Raw genomic sequence first — 14,957 nt, forward strand, 5'->3', positions numbered from 1 at the left:
TTAATTTAACGATTACGTTACGTCCTTAAGTTTAGGGTTACGGTTGCATTGTGAATGGGGCCTTATACGCCGTGGTGGTTGGGAGCTGGAACTTCGGACGCTGCTCTTCTACACAGAACAGTTCTCTTGACAGCACGTAGCGGGGAGCGAAGGAGTGTACTTGGATATACAACGTGATCTCTTAATAAATGCTGATTTTACACTCTCTACACTTCGCAATTGTGCCTTGGTAAAATGCAGCCAGATGTTTTCTATCCCGTAGGATGTAACTGGACTACCTTTGAGATGAAATAACTCTATGGCCGTTGTCAGCAACAAGTTGCCGAGAAGTTTGATGTCATGCATTGCTTTAATGGTCGCGTTTAGTCTTTCTTTGACATGAAGGGAATATTGTTTTCCAGCTGATTGGAATGTTATTCCCAAGTACCGTAACTTCATACTGATTTTAACTGCCGGTCCCCATAGTAGAATGTTGCCTTCTTGCCTCCTCTCCTAAAAGTCATCGAGACGGTCTTATCCTCATTCAGTCTCAGCTTAGTTTCTTCTGCCCATTTATTCACTTTCTTAAACGGTACTTTGTAGTTCAGACTCTGAGATGGACGTTAATACCATGTCATCTGTATACACGAGTAATTTGACATTATTATACGTTATCGATTTTGTAATATCTGCCGTTGCAATAGTGAAGAGCAGAGGACTCAACGGGTCATCTTGGAGTACCCTAGTAGTTTGTAGAATAGGACCTGATCTGGTAATGCCGTCACTGATTTCTATCCAATTTTCTGGTGAGCAGATCTTTAATTCCAGCTGACCGAAATGTTATTCCCAAGTACCGGAAACTTGATACTGATTTTAACTGCTAGAATGTTCCCTACTTGCCTCTTCTCCTAAGTCATCGCGTTGGTCCTATACGGTCTTATATGTGCAAGCATATTTTCCTTGCTCACCGAAAGGTACTGGCGCTAGTCAATATTTGTTTGTGTAAACCCGGTATTACTACCATTTACTCTGGCGACCATAGAGATTGTTGGCATTTTGTTATGTCTCGATGTGACTTATGTCGAGATTGCCTTGTATTGTATCGATAGGTTTCTGGGATGGATAGTTGACGCCATGTTTTCGCTTTGTGTTTAGGGTGATGGATGTTATTTATTTAGGTATAAGTTAATTACTAACTTAACAGTAGGATGTTCGTGTGAAATTTACCATTTTATGGTTGGTATATCATTTATTTTATAATTGTAGTTTGTGAAAATTCCCTCTTGATCAGTGTGAGTATTGTGTGTATAACGGGATTAATGCAGAATGAAGTAGTTTTCATTGCTGTTTGGTGAGTAGACCTGATTTGTCGTAGGTGCACTTATAGCTGGTGACTAAGTTGTATTCTGCTCCTGTAAATTCTGAATTAAATTATTATTCCTTGCTTTCAGTAGGCGGAAAAACGTTTGTATGATTACGTGAAACTAACTATGAGGAATGCATCGTAAGGTGTCAGTATTGAAAGTTATATGTTTTTAATGACAACTCTTCCGTTTCACAATTCTTACAGTGAATATTAATTCGGTACGATAAGATTCCGAAGCTGCGAAAATGTTTCAGTGGACTACTATGTCAAATGTTGTTTGAAGTGACTATTGCAATGTTTATTTTTTTCTCTTGCCTTATAGGCTTATTTTGCCATGTCTTTCGAAATGTTCCTTGGACCAAATGCATACATTTGGTGTTGGTTAAAAATCCGTTGTGTTATATAAGTAGGCCTATGTGCAATTAGAGCTATTATAGTAGTTGTAGATGACCTTACTGTTTTTGTTTTGTAAACATATTACAGTTTTATCATTCATGTACCGTACCTTGTAACACTAAAAGTGGACTTTACCTGGCGACAGTGGTATTATTTTTAATATTTGTCATAAATATTGTCAAAAATGGTCTCAGGATCCAATAAAGAAGAATTACAGATAGTAATAGACAACCTGGAGGAATGGGCAAAGGAAAATGAATTTACTATTAACATTAACAAGACTGTACAGATGGTCTTTAGAAAGGGTTGAAGATTACCCAAATCAGATAACATACTTTTCAGAAATGAGAAATTGTAAATTGTAAGTCATTTCAAATATTTAGGAATACATCTACGAACAACTAGAACGTCATTAAGAATACATATAAAGGAAAGAGCAATAGCAGCTTTTCGTAGTATTCAAGATGTCACCAAACCAGAGCTACTGGATCTTAAAACAGCGTTATTCTTATGTCATGCCAAAATAGCACCGATCGTAACATATGGCATACATTTAATATGGACGCACCTTACATCCAGAGACTTCGAAACATTAGATCGTGTAAAAGCAAGTTTTCTGAAAAGGACACTAGCCTTTTCAAAACGTACTCCTACAAGATTAGTTTACGAACTTACAAAGGAAACTTTCTTCATCGAGGATCTTAAATGAAGATTCCATCTACCAATAACCAAAGCTTCAGAAAAACGCCTAGGCCTAAATGATAAGAAGGAGAAAGGGGCAAATATCTGGGAGGAATTTTACTGCACTGACGCTCTGGTAAATAAGGAATGGACTCAAACCAACTACGCTCTTAGATACATAATGACTCTGTTTGCTGTGCATGGATTTCATCATCGGATATGTATGTCTTTTCATTCACCGGATGAACACTGTTTTTGTGATCTTTGTGGTAAACAATGTGGGAGATATCACCTACTGGACTGTTTGAAAAGAAGAAAATCTATAGTGAGATATAGTGAAGAAAATTAATCTGTATATGTATTTATTGGCCATTGGCTGCAATAAATCTATTATAATAAATATTACACATGTGTGTTATGGATATGCTGTAGTCACATGGGGTAGTATTCATAGTTAGTGATTGGAGTTGATGTGTGTCGTTGGCTGTAATTCGATCCAAGTTTATATAACCTCTTCCTGCATACACTGGCCAGTTCAGCTCAGTTTATGGATGTGTTTACAATGACTAAACAGACCAATCCTGGCATAAAACACATGTAATAAAACATACGCCCACACAAATCACATTGAATGGATGGAAGAGGGCGATGTAATTGACGGAGTTCTCTTGCTTATCGCTTTGCCTCTTGATGTCTGCGGCATTCTCTTTCAAACAAGTTGACAGCGATGCATGTAGTGTTCTGCCACACAAAGCGGTCCACAGCACATTCTTCCCATGTCTGATATTTATACCAGTTGCCTTCATGATGTGTTTCAGCTGGTCCTTAAAACGCTCAAGAGGGGCTCTACGAGGTCTACTGCTGGAGCAAAGTTCACCATAAAGAATTTGGCGGGGAAGCCTAGTATCACCCATGTGGTGAACGTGGCCTAACCATCTCAGTTGATGAGCGATGATTATTGCCTCAATGCTATTTAGCTGTGCTTTGTCGAGAAATGCCGTGTTGGTCACATAGTCCTCCCACTTAATATTCAAGATGAATCTCATTTTCTGTCGAAAGCGCTCAAGTTTTTTGTTATCACAGCGATAGTGTGTCCAAGTTTCATAGCCATACAGCAGCGTGGAAATGACAACAGCTTTGTACACCATGAGTTTGGTATGCAGTTTTAGGTAGTTATTCATGAAGACTCTGTGCATTGACCGTCCGAATGCTGCATGAGCAGCCCCAATTCTTTTATCAACGTCTTGTTCACATGTACACCGTTTAGACAAGATGCTTCCAAGATATGAAAAGTGATCAACTTCCAGTGTTGTGTCTAAGATGGAAATACTGTACTCGGGAAGTGTTAATCCTGGGGCAGGTTGTGCAAGTACCTTAGTTTTTTTTACCGCATTAATGGCAAGACCAAAGCAATCATATGCAGTTTCAAAGCAGTTGACTGACTGTTGTGGTTCTGCAGGTGTTAGAGCAGGAGATGCGGTGTCATCGGCATACTGCAGTTCTGTCACCCGGGTAACTAGATTACGTCTTTGTGAGCGAAGTCTTGCCAGATTGAAAAGGCCTCCATCAAAACGAAATTTAATCTCCATGCCTAAGTTGTTTGCAGATGAGTCATGCAGCATGGCAGCCATGTACAGTGCAAAGAGTGTAGGAGCAAGCACACAGCCTTGTTTCAATCCATGAGTGATTGGGAACGAATCTGATACTCAACTACCATGAAGAACCTTCCAGACATGCCGTCATGAAGAGCTTGAACCAGTTGCACATAACGTTCAGGACATCCAAAATGTCTCAATACTTTCCACATAGCAGATCTTGGTACTGAATTAAGGCTTTTTTCCAGATCATAGAAAACTAAAAACAGAGGATGCTGCTGTTCTCTGCATTTTTCTTGGAGTTGTATTGGTTAAAAAATGGCATTGGATTGACAACTTGGTTAATATGCATAACTTACAGCTCACTTCCAATTTGGAGCATATCTCTTTAATATTCGATATGTCAGTTGCCACATTTTGCTACTCAGAATTATTTTGAGTCTGAATTTGCAATGTGTAACCTTTAAATTAAAAAAAAAAAAAAAAAAAAAGTAAAATAAGTTCAAAGACTAATTTATTTGGATAACAGGGGTGTGCATGCAATTTAGAGATTTCTGTAGAGGTTATCCAATAGCCAGCATTTTATCTGGCAAAGATGAAAATGAGGACAAATTAACTAGAACTGAACTGTGACTGATGAATGGTGATAAATTAAGGTAAATGTTCCATACCCGGTTTGGGACAGATCTGAGATGGGGTGGTTCCGACAATGTCACAGCTATCACTTATAACATGGTGCGGCTTGGATGATGTTACAGCGAGCTACACAAGGCTTTGCAAGTGATATAAATCATTGTTAATCCGTATTGAAGATACTGAAAATGTAAAAATTTATATGTATTGAATAGGTGACAAAATAAACCATTTAGCATCCTACATACTACACAAGGCTGCCAACCTAGCAGCCGTGGTGCAGCCCACAGGCTTCTAGTATCCTGCGTGACAAAACCGTTGGTTTGGATAGGTTAAGTCCAGCTAGTGGCAACCATTGGTCTGGATAGGTTAGGTCTGGCTAGTTACAAGACCATTGGTTTTGGTGGAATTGAAGCCCTTATTAAGCCGTGGCTTATTAAAAAATCCTTCAATTTTTAATGATCAAATACAAAACACTTGTGTCAAATAGTGGAATCGCATCCTGATCATTACTTTACTTCTCGCAGCCCAGTACTTGCTACATTCAGCTGCGTGCGGAACGACTGTTGTTTGTTTACACGCTCGCGGCCTTCTCGGGAAGGATGTTGTGGAGCTGTGGTCAGAGCTGCCAACCTCTATACTGAGGAACTAATGAGTGAGGTGTTTCGATAGTTGGTGGTGGTGATTATTGTTACACGATTGGTCTAGACTGGTTCTTGCTGTGATGACGGTTAGGATAGGAACTGGACAAGACCGTTGGTCTGGACGGTCAGAAGCTGTGAAACGGCCCTAGGCCCCTAGTTTAGTGAGGAAACACGATTGGTCTGGACGGTTAGGATTCTTGCTGTGGACAAGACGAGTGAGATGCTTCGATAGTTGTTGGTGGTGATTATTGTTCCACGATTGGTCTAGACTGGTTCTTGCCGTGCTGACGGTTAGGATAGGAACTGTCCAAGACAATTTGTCTGGACAGTTAGAAGCCGCGAAGCGGCCCTAGGCCCCTAGTTTCGTGAGGAAACACGATTGTTCTGGACGGTTAGGATTCTTGCCGTGGACAAAACGATTGGTCTGGACGGTTAGGATTCTTGCCGTGGACAAGACCATTGGTCTGGACAGTTAGAAGCCGCAAAGTGGCCCTAGGCCCCTAGTTTCGTGTGGAAACGCGATTGGTCTGGACTGACTCTTGCCGCGTGGACGGTTAGGATAAGACATGGACAAGACCATTGGTCTGGACTGGTTCTTGCCATGCGGACGGTTAGGATACGATCTGGACAAGACCATTGGTCTGGGCGGTTACAAGCCGCATTGTTATTTTACATGGTGTTTTTTTTGTTTGTGCTTTTATTCAGGCAGGGTTGGTAACACAATGTATTTATCATCATTGATGGCAATAACGTCACATTGCGTTCACGTTGACCAATGAGAATGCCAGAAGCTACTTTAGCCATGGACGATGGCGGCTGCTGCTCTTTATTAGGTTATAACAGTAAATGTACTTCTGGGGGCGGGATGGTGGGTTCCTAGACATCGCAATGAACACATCTGTCCTCTAAAAGGAATTCCAAGTAAGATTTGCATTATTTTCACTTCCTTATAAAGTTATAAGCGTTGGGCTGCAGGATGTAAAGTTATACCCTCATCCTGTACATGCCATGCCTATTTCAAAATGCTGCTCTTTCATTCTTTCACAGAATGTGGTAACCCTATGGCTACAATTCATGCCAACTTAATCTGAGGGGAGTATGAACATTGCCTTTGTCAAAGCTCATCGCAGCTAGCCAGTGACGGGCTATCCCTCGTTGATGAGTATGAGTTTGTCTTCCTGAAAAAGTTTTTGAGAGATCTTAAGTGACCAAGATGAGATTTTGTATGTTTTGTGGAATTCTCAAGACTTCTACTTCGTTGATCTCTGGTTCCTTGTTCATTACTTCATGGAAATGTTCTTTCCATCGTGCATTAATGAAATTGTCTTTTAGAAGAGTAGAGACATCCCTTGATTTAAGAGGGGTTAGTCCTTGAGCTGTTGGGCCATATATGGTTTTTATCATGCTGAAGAAAGCTCTAGTTTTGTTAGGGGCTACTAGATGTTGCATTTCTTGAGACCATTATCCACCAACTGTTTTTCAGAACACAGGTATTCCCTTGAACGTCTGCTTTCGCTTCTTGATATTCTCATTTCTTAGAAAGTGAACTAGGATTGATCTGCCAAGCTTGGTGTGGTGCTCTCTTTTTGTCTGTTAGAGTCTGAATTTCTTGATCATCCTTGATCCTACGGTGTCCTATGGATTCTTCATCAGCTGATAGTATTGCAGTCTTCTGTGTTACCCAGTGCTTTCAGGGTATTCATCCGGCAGTTTATCATCTAGGAGTTGTTTAAATTTTGCTTTAGTGCTATAATCCTTGAGACGGTCTGTGTTCATTTTAGGTCTCGTAAGTTTTCTCTGTTTCCTTTGCTTCACGCGGGTGTGAAGGATCACCATAGACACTATAAGTCGGTGATCCATCCAGCAGTCGTCAGCACCTGTTAGAGCCTTTGTAATAAACACATCGTGTTGGTCTCGGGCGCGTACAATTATGTAATCAATCAGATGCCAGTGTTTTGACCATGGATGTTGCCATGATGTTTTAAAGGCTGGGCTGAGTGGCTCAGACGGTTGAGGCGCTGGCCTTCTGACCCCAACTTGGCAGGTTCGATCCTGGCTCAGTCCGGTGGTATTTGAAGGTGCTCAAATACGACAGCCTCGTGTCGCTAGATTTACTGGCACTTAAAAGAACTCTTGCGGGACAAAATTCCGGCACCTCGGCGTCCCCGAAAACCGTAAAAGTTGTTAGTGGGACGTAAAACAAATAACATTATTATTATTATTATTATTATTATTATTATTATTGATGATTTAAATTTATCCTTCTGTCTGAAGAGGTTATTAGTGATAACTAGATTGTGCTCTGAGCATTTTGTGAGCAGGAGCGTTCCATTAGATTTGCAATGCCCTACTCCCTCTTTTCTAATTACTTTGGGCCATAGTGTTGAGTTTCAGGTATTCTTGTTAGTAAGTCGAGTTGGCAATAAAATGCTTCATCTTTTTCACAAGTGAGGGTTGGGGCATATGCACTAATTAGGCCTACTGTAACTGGTTGATTGCTTGAGGCTTAAGCTCATGAGTCTTTCATTTATGCCAGAGGGAAGTTCATCAAGGTGAGGAACAAGTTTGTTTGCAATGGCAAAACCAACACCATGAATGTGGGGCTTAAGAATGTTTTTACCCTTCCAAAAGAAAGTGTATCTGCCTCCTTGTTCTTTAACTTGACCATCAGGCCTTCTAGTTTCACTCATTGCTGCAATATTGATGTTAAATCTTTTTAGTTCACGAGCCACGATAGCTGTTCTCCTTTCTGGCCGATTAGCTGTTTCATTGTCCATTAGAGTACGGATGTTCCAGGTTGCAAAATTCATCTTCTTTTTTCTGACCACTGAGCATGGTTTCCCAGTCGGGTTGTTTTGAGGCTGACTATGTTTAGGGCACCTTCTATAGCTCCCTCCCCATTCAGGGTGAACAGAGTGGTTTCTGAATAGGCTTGCTCAGTCACGAATGCAGCACACGAGTTGCTTTACAGACTTTCCTCAAGCAAAACGGCAATCACACGTTCATTGTCTACGTGCCGGTTTGTCACTAGGAGTATCCCTGTGGGTGGGGGGGGTAGAATATCACCCACGGTATCCCCTACCTGTCGTGAGAGGCGACTAAAAGGGGCCTCAGGGGCTCTGAACTTTGGAGCGTGGGTTGGCGACCACAGGGCCCTCAGCTGAGTCCTGGCATTGCTTCCACTTACTTGTGCCAGTCTCCTCACTTTCATCTATGCTATCTGACCTCTCTTGGTCAACTCTTGTTCTTTTCCAACCCCGAAGGTATTAGGTTCGCGAGGCCTAGGGAGTCTTTCATTTTCACGCCCTTCGTGGCCCTTGTCTTCTTTGGCCAATACCTTCATTTTTTGAAGTGTCGGATCCCTTCAGCTTTTTCCCTCAGATTAGTGTTATATAGAGCATGGTTGCCTAGTTGTACTTCCTCTTAAAACAATAATCACCACCACCACCACCTGTCACTAGGAGCTCTTAGACTACACAATCCTGCTCTCGTCACAACTCCCCAATCGCCGCAGGACTTGTAGTGTGTGTGTGCGCGCTGAGTTCTCCAGAAGACACCTGTGCGTGATGTCTTTTAGTGTAAGAATGCTGCTGCATATCAACAATCGCACATTTCTTGACAGGCTCAAAACCTGTCCCCAGTGGCATAAGAGTTACGACGACTGGAGGCTCTGATACTGCTGCAGCCTTCCTCCGCCTTCCCAACAGCCAGGGAAGCTTTAGTTGTCCCTACGCCTGGTCCACCGTTGAGGTCTTTCTATGCCTTTGACCATATATGGTTCTTCCGCCTTTAGAGGTGGTTTCCCACCCCAAGGGCAAGAGTGTGCTCCAGCCCCTGCCAGCTCATCCGCCTTCATAGGGAGCCGTTGGCATAGCAGAGGGGGAGTCCTTATCCCGGGAGTCGCTTGGTCGCCAGAGCCTCTTCAATCGGAAGCAGGGTGCACCATATGCAGGTGAGGTTGACATTTGAGTAGGAGAACCTACCCCTTACACCCCAGCTAGCCAGTAGGGACAAAGAAAGAAAATGGTGGTAATCTGTAGTTTTAGACTGCTCCAGATTTAATTCTACTATTTAAGTAAAAGTACTGTTTAGGATAGGCGGAATGGTCACAACCAAGCATTGAGGAAGGATCTCTCCTCTCTGCTACTTCAGGTACTCTGAAACATAACTTTTGTGTTATTTCCAGCCCCAAACCGGGTACGGAATCACCACCTAAATTAATATGTTTAATTAAATGAAGTGTACCCCACCCCATTCATTATGCTCAGTAGTAGTATTATAAACAGACGAATAGTGTTTGCATACATTCACCCGAACAATGCCTAACCCATTATACCTTGCTTCATTTGGTACCGGTATATGTAATGTAAGTAGAGCAGTAAACTCACTTTTCAGAACTTTCTTTGCCATAAGGAGGAGCACTTCTGTTCTGGATATGCTTTAAGTAAAATTTCCCATACACTCTAGTAAGACGAGATGTATTCTTGAATGACTTTGCTGTAATTTGCAAACTAATTGAGAGGTCCACCATTCTCTTTTTCTTCTTCAAATCATGAACATATAGACTAGCTCTGGTACAGCTTCCATTGATCCTTTGCGAAAGATAGCTTACAGATCCAACACGTCACAGCTCGGATGGTGTTACAGTGTGCTGTATAAGGCCGTCAACTTCGGAAATCTGGTCCGGTTAGTGACAAGACTATTTGGATGGAGGTGTGATCCCCAGGTTAGGACCATGGAACAGTTAACAGGCCTCTTATCATCCTCTAGAGCAGGGATGGCGAACCTTTTCCAACTAGTGTGCCAATTTAAGTCTGGTTTATTATTCTCAACTGCTTGCTGTGCCACTTGTTATTTTCTTTTAAGGAATGGCTAAACACCCCCCCCCCCCCCACCGGCTTCCTTTCTGAATTCCCCATTATGTTTTATGTTACTTATTCATTTAGTCATTTATTTATTTACTTATTTATTTAATATATATCTTGTAAATACGTTTGATTGCGTGGTTCGTGGTTGTATTTTGCAAATACATTAAAATACATTTTAAAGTATGTAAGTTTGGAGAATACCTAACATTACTTGTATAAATATATATAATAAGTTCCCATTGTAACATATTTAGTCATCACACGTTATTAGATATAACAATTAAAAATACTAATATTGCTAATGGACTTCAAGTGACATGTCGTTCTCACATTTAGTACCCATGTCATTTATATTAGGTTCATAACTTCTTGTCTTCAATACCACCCAAGAAGCACTTAGGTCTGAACCGAGACGGCTTCTAACTGTTGACTTCACAACGTTTATTGTAGAAAATAGCTGTTCGTAGGCATATGATAACCAAAACAAAGTAAGTAATACTGTAGCAAGTATCTTCATCACCGAAAATTTTGTGGGATGCTGTCCCATTGTTCAGGTATTTAGTTGTCTGGCTTCTGGAGAGAGTATTCACCATCAACAGCACAGTCTATTTTCACCCGTGATTCACCAAGTTGTACGAATTTGTTCACGCAGCGTTTCACGTTCAGCCAACTCCATTTCTAAATGGTCAGTAAAAGTTACCTTAATTCACTCATTTGTGCAATATGAGGTTTGTAATAAACTGCAATGTTTTCTCCAAATCTCGAAATTGGGAAAATCTCTTGGAAATTGCTCGCTTTGAATTTTGTGAGATGCCCACATACTTCTTACATATACTTTCTATGCCTTCAAAAGTTAATTGATTTGCAAAATTTGACATCAGTTCAAGTTGTACTTTAAGTGAAGGAAGGTACTCAATATTCCTTGTTTCAACATCCCTGACGAATACACGTTCTCTCTGGAATGATTTTATGACCTCAAACAATATATCTGCAGTATGTCCCTTTCCTTGTAGTTCCTTATTCATTGTATACTGCTTTAAAATCACGAAGGAACATTCATTCGCACAGCCAAATAGGTTCTGTGAGTTCTGGGGATTCTTGGTACTTTTCTATTATGAAGAAGCGAATTTTGTCCAAGAATTCGCCAAGCCTCTGGAGTACTTGCCCACGACTCAGCCAGCGAACATTATTGTACATACAACTACGCCACAATGAGATTCCATTTCGTGTAACATTTTCAAGAACTGGCGATTATTTAGAGCACGTGCAGGTATGAAGTTCACAATTTTAGTTACCACCGAAAGTACTCTTTCAAATGATTGCATACCTTCCTTTGCACATAGGGCTTCCTGGTTGAAACATACAATGGAACTGTAAAATAGGGTGTTTAATTTTTTAAAGAGAAAGTTCACAAACCCATTATGAATACCCACCATATTTGAGGCAATATTCTGTAAGTCAAACCCCATTATTAATACAAGTTCTTGCTTCACATCTGTTGTGTGTCCTTCGCTATCTCAGCTCTGCGCTTGATAGCTCCGCAACACGCCGCAGCCCGGATCTTTCTCGACACTACGAGGTTACTGCAGTGCGCTTGCTTGTGACGTCAGCCAGCGCTATAAAAGAAGCTGCATTCCGCTCCTTCCCAGGACTCCACAGTGTCTAACGCCAGATTACACTGCAAGTCGAACACGGAGGCTATCCCTCTTAAACATGTGTATCGAACAGGTGGACTGAAATTCTGGTTGTGAGGTCTCACCTCTAGGCACTGCCTCACCTCCCGCTTCCTGTAACCAAGTCGAGCCCCGATGTCAGTATTCTACTCATCCCACAGTCCTCACTTAGGCTCCGACATTAACATTAGTATTCTACTAATTGTGAATATTTATGTCAGCTCCTGACAAGCCTACGGCAATTACTAGCATTCTGTTAGTACGAACTTTCATTGCAAGTTACACTAGTAATTTTACAAGGCAGATAGATGAACTCTCTATTACTTGACAGACTATCTCCGCAAGATAGATTCGTGTGTATATAGACTCTCATGTATATAAAGTGTATATTTCCACAGACCCCCAGTCTACAGTAATACCATCATTAATTGCGCACAAGCTCATCCACCTTCAAGAAAAGTTTAGTTGTATTTATGTACATATTGTGTAAAAACCTATTGAATCAATAAATTTATGTTGTGTTTTCTGTATACCGATTCCTTGTATACAACACAACATCCTTCGTTATATTTTTACCTATTGTCGTATTTCGTAAACTCACAATTTAACTAATTCCTCCCTGATCGCATTAACACAAGGAAATCAGACAAAAATAGCAATCCTTTCTTGTAAGGTCACGTCCGTACTTTCATCAAAACATACGGAATACATCTGGGAGATATCCGAATCAGCTTTCAATTGCTCTGAAACATCTTCACTCATTCTTATTGTTCTACCCTTGACAGTATTTCGGATGGCTGGCTGGCATTTCTTTAATTCTGTTAATTATTTGTTGCTTGTTAGGAATGTCTTCAATTAACGTATCAGACGTCAATAAGAAAGTCTCTTTCAAGAACTCACCGTCAGAAATCTGTTTCCCATGCTCTAATATGCACTGAGACAGATGGAAACAACCGCACTGATATTATTCCTTGGCCTGAAAGATGTTACAAAAGAACTAGTTTGTTTTGTGCATTGTCTTCTTTCTTCAATTGGCATGGAACGACCATTTAAATGATTCATCTCGAAATGGCTCTTTACATTAAATGTGTGGAACACGACGGTTTTCAAGGACAGGCAACACAAAGCTTTATTGCTTCTTTCTATAGCTCCGAATTCCCTTGTCCGCTGTTCTTGAAGAATCCGGTCACTAACTTTGTTAAGTTTCTGTTTCTTCGGCACCGAAAACATGTTTGTGAGGTCTGTATACAAACGACATTCAATAAACAGTAACAACGAAAAATTACGCGCTACTGGCTACTACACACAAATCAAAATTCACTCACTGACTGACTGACGGCCAGGTTTTCTATATTTATTTCTTACACGTCAAACACTATGACTATACGATCCACGGGATATGTATAGTCTGTAGTACAAGACGTCTATAAAAACTTTAATATGTTCAAGTCAGCGCCTCCCAGAGGCGCTGTTCAAGTGGCGTGCCACCAAAATCGTGGCATAGGTTCGCCATCCCTGCCCTAGAGTCTTGCTAAAATATGACAAAAAGTGACAGTGGCAAAAAGTAAGGTTGTGGCTGCATGCCATGTCAATTTGAAACTACGCTGGTTTCTTATTTTAAGCAAAGGTGGCAATGTTATGTGCACACTTGATGCGAGCTCTATCGGAGGTAGACAATTAGTCTTCACAGTTGACCCAAGCAACAGAGTAAATGGTCGCAAGTTTGTGATTTACGGTGCCTCTGATTTAATTAAATCTTCTATATAAGTAAGGATACTTCTAGGGGCAGGTTGTTTGGTCCCTGGCAAGTATAAAGAAAGAGTCTCTCCTTTATGCTACTTCCGGTATATTTTCACATAATTTTTATATGCTTTTTAAATCCGCTTAATCTGCAAAGACTCTCCAGAAGTAACTTACCACTCAAGCTCCTATCCGTGATTCCTTCGGGACCTTACCTTGATGTATGGATTCCAATTCCATTTTCAGGGTGTGAATTCTGTGTTGCTCTCCTGTCAGTCTCTGCTATTAAGCGGTGAAGGTATTTTAAACTTTAAATTTGTGAGTTTTTACTTGCCACTACAATAAAATGTCAGAACAGTTGTGCATTATTGCAAGAATTCTGAGTTCTCAAAGTGTTCAGCCTAAGTCCTTATCGTTACTACTAGGAATTTCTAAAATGTGCATTATGATTTATATGATATGCAGAATATGAAAAATAACCCCTGAAAATATAGCCTTTTCTATTCATAGCTCAAACAAATAATGTGTGTGAGAATTACAGCTATCTAAATAATTAGGTGTTTGCATTCTTGTATTGAGAAGATACACAAGTCAAAAGTATTTTACTAGGTTATGTCTGTGCTTGTCTGCCATTTGACAGCAGTGGATTGTTGCTATAGCCAAGACTATAAAGTTGAAATGCACCTATTGACTAATTTCTGGATGGGAGTGATGAGAAATGCAAAGAGTTGTCAACCACCAAGTAATTGATGTGATAGGCCTAGTTCTCCTCCAGTTTTTACAAATAATAATGTAGATTGCTGCTGCTGATGGTTTGTTTGTTGGATACGACAGAGTTGAAGTTTGCTAATTACAGTTTTGGTGGGAAGGAACATCTGTTTCAAGACAAGTGACAAATGCAGATAAGTCCCCATTACGTGAATTTCATATTAGTGTCTGGTAAAATGTTCATTGAAATTACTCGCTGAATATTATAGATGTTACAATCAATTTTCAACTCTTAAATCTTTTGCTTTAAGTGTTCTTTTGTTCCATAAATGTTTTAAAATATAACAACTATTTTTATTCTGTATTCTTCCTTACCTCCTCAGCACTATACTCGTGTGTTGAGCCTTATTCAGTGGTGATCTCCATTGGGGGATAGACTGTTGTTATCCATGGTTAGGGACCTGAAAAAATCGCATTTGTGATAAATGCAAATTTTTGAATCTTGTACTGAATCCAAGCCTACAGTAATTCTAATGTGGAATAAAATTATTTTTACGCATAAATAGAAGTGCGACAAAATGCGAATTGTGACCCAAAATGCAAAATTAGTATGAATATGTGATTTTGGTGCGAATTCTGCAAAAATGTGCTACTTTACTGGTGAAAACAACATA

General features: G+C 40.4%; 1 protein-coding gene across 4 annotated transcripts in view; it reads left to right on the top strand.

Annotated features, from left to right (window-relative positions):
* Positions 1-1,088: 1,088 nt before the first annotated feature.
* Positions 1,089-14,957, top strand: part of hrg (hiiragi) — a 210,618-nt gene continuing 196,749 nt past the window's right edge. For 3 of the 4 annotated variants that reach the window (XM_067151793.2, XM_067151794.2, XM_067151796.2), the window contains exon 1: positions 1,089-1,215. The gene's annotated coding sequence lies outside the window, so the exon portion shown is untranslated. Of the gene's footprint in view, positions 1,331-14,957 lie in introns of all 4 variants that reach the window. The other variant, XM_067151795.2, reaches the window with a different exon arrangement.

The sequence above is a fragment of the Anabrus simplex genome, chromosome 7 (assembly GCF_040414725.1).
Source record: "Anabrus simplex isolate iqAnaSimp1 chromosome 7, ASM4041472v1, whole genome shotgun sequence".
NCBI lineage: Eukaryota > Metazoa > Arthropoda > Insecta > Orthoptera > Tettigoniidae > Anabrus > Anabrus simplex.